Source organism: Trichosurus vulpecula, chromosome 1, assembly GCF_011100635.1.
Source record: "Trichosurus vulpecula isolate mTriVul1 chromosome 1, mTriVul1.pri, whole genome shotgun sequence".
Taxonomy (NCBI): domain Eukaryota; kingdom Metazoa; phylum Chordata; class Mammalia; order Diprotodontia; family Phalangeridae; genus Trichosurus; species Trichosurus vulpecula.
This window is the reverse complement of record NC_050573.1, coordinates 194,382,345-194,384,429: the sequence shown is the minus strand read 5'-3', so window position 1 is coordinate 194,384,429 and position 2,085 is coordinate 194,382,345. Positions and strand designations below refer to the sequence as shown.

General features: G+C 36.9%; 1 pseudogene; it reads left to right on the top strand.

Annotated features, from left to right (window-relative positions):
- Positions 1–1,079: 1,079 nt before the first annotated feature.
- Positions 1,080–1,172, top strand: LOC118835058 (annotated as a pseudogene).
- Positions 1,173–2,085: the final 913 nt, after the last annotated feature.

Sequence of the window (2,085 nt, the reverse complement as noted above, 5' to 3'; positions counted from 1 at the left end):
AACAGCTTGGAAAACTGCTTAAAAAGTAGAATTGGCCAAATGAAAAAAGAAACACAAAAATCCACTGAAGAAAACAACTCCTTAACAAGTACAATTGGCCAAATGGGAAAGAAGACACAAAAATCCACTGAAAAAAACAACTCCTTAAAAAGTACGATTGGTCAAATGGAAAAGAAAGTTAAAGAAGAAAGAGATTCACTTAACTTCATCAAGTCCTGGACAACTCTCTAAGACTATAAATTGTGGAGTAGGTGTTAATTTGCTTTGGTAAAGGAAGTGTCTATACCAATGAAATAATAGGTCCCATTAAAAAGAAAGAGGGAGAGAACACTAATAATTGGGGGCATAGAGTAAGACCTTAGAAAAACTTTTAAGCACATAATTGTTTTGGGAGAGAGGAGTGTGTAAATAATTTATAGCAGAGTTCAGAAAAAATGTTAGCCTCTGCTTCTAAGGAGTTTGCTCTCCTCTGAAGGAAAATAAAAGCCCAGAAATGAAGAAAATCAGAGTTCAGAAGTCTAAAGGGATAGTTTGAAGAAGAAATTTTAAATGCCTATTTTTACATTTAGAAATTATTATATAAAAGCTTCAGGTTTGGCAAGCTTAGGAACATACAAACAACCTTGACCACAAAAGCCAGATCATTATTATATTGTACTCAAGTTAAGGATTAAAGTTAAATGTATTCTGTCCCTCTCCCAACCTCAATCTTCTAACACCCACACATGAATCATATTTATTTTTCTTCCTGCTCAAGCTCATGGTGTCCTTAGGAAAGATCATTTTGTTAGCTTCAACCAACCTCTCTATCTCCTGTCTATCAAACTTTTAGGTTGTCACAAGGTCATAAAGGGTGAGGGATATGAAAGAGTCCAAATAGGTAAACCTTAGACTAATTTTTTTGAGAGCAGCAAGAGCCTGATGGTATAAAACATGGTACTAGGGAAAGAACATGTTACTTAAGAATCCTAACACCTGAGTATGAATCCTTGCTCTACAATTTACTATCTGAGTAACGTTGGGCATAATTTATCCCTGGGCCTCAGTTTCTATCTTTGGTAAAAATCTGAGGATCGGATGCTGGCTTTGGCATATACTAAAACTGGACTGATACAGAGTAGATTAGCACGGTCCCTGCACAAAGATGACACACAAAGCATTCCCGTGACTGTGATAAAGTAAATGAGCTCTCACCAAAAAGTAAAATAAAATAAAAATTGAAGATTGGACCAGATGGTCTCTAAGGTTCCTTCCAGGTCTAGATCTCTGATATGGCAAGAAACCTAACTCTACTCGAAACCTCAAGAATCCTAATTCTGGTCAGATGAACCAGTGTGTCTTCTCTTTTAAAAGCTCATCACTTTTCTAGTCTCCAGAAAGAGGATGTATCTGTTTTCAAGTGCCTACTACGAACTAGCCTCCTACTGCTTACAAACAGAGAAACCAAAATATTTACACAGTAATGGAATGGGGAGTGGGAGGAGTCAGAGAGACAACATGGGTAGAGAGTTGCTGGCTTTAGAGTTAGATTCAAGTCCTGCCTCAGACACTTACTAACTGAGTGGCCCTTAACCTCCCAGTGCCCCAGAACACTTTTTTTAAGGCAATTGGGGTTAAGTGAATTGCACAGGATCACATACCTAATAAGGATCTGAAGCCACATTTGAACTCAGGTCCTCCTGACTACAAGGCAGGTACTCTATTCACTGTACCACCTAGCTGCCACTAAGTGCTTAAAAAAATTGATTCTTACAACAACTCTGCAAGGTTGGAGCTATTATTATCACCATTTTACAGTTGAGGAAACTGAGGCTTCAGGATACTTTTAAAGACGATGATTACTGATGATTTGCTAATCTTCATCAATAGCGGGCGTCGAATTACCTCACCAATGAAAACACAAGTCTGAACCAATAGAAAATAATTACTACTCATAATAATAACTAACATTTATATAGTACTTTAAGGTTTATAAAATTCTTTACAAATATTACTTCATTTGATCCTCACAACAGCCCTGGGAGGTAGATACTATTATTATCCACATTTTGCATATGAGGGAATTGAGGCTGAGAAAGATTAAGT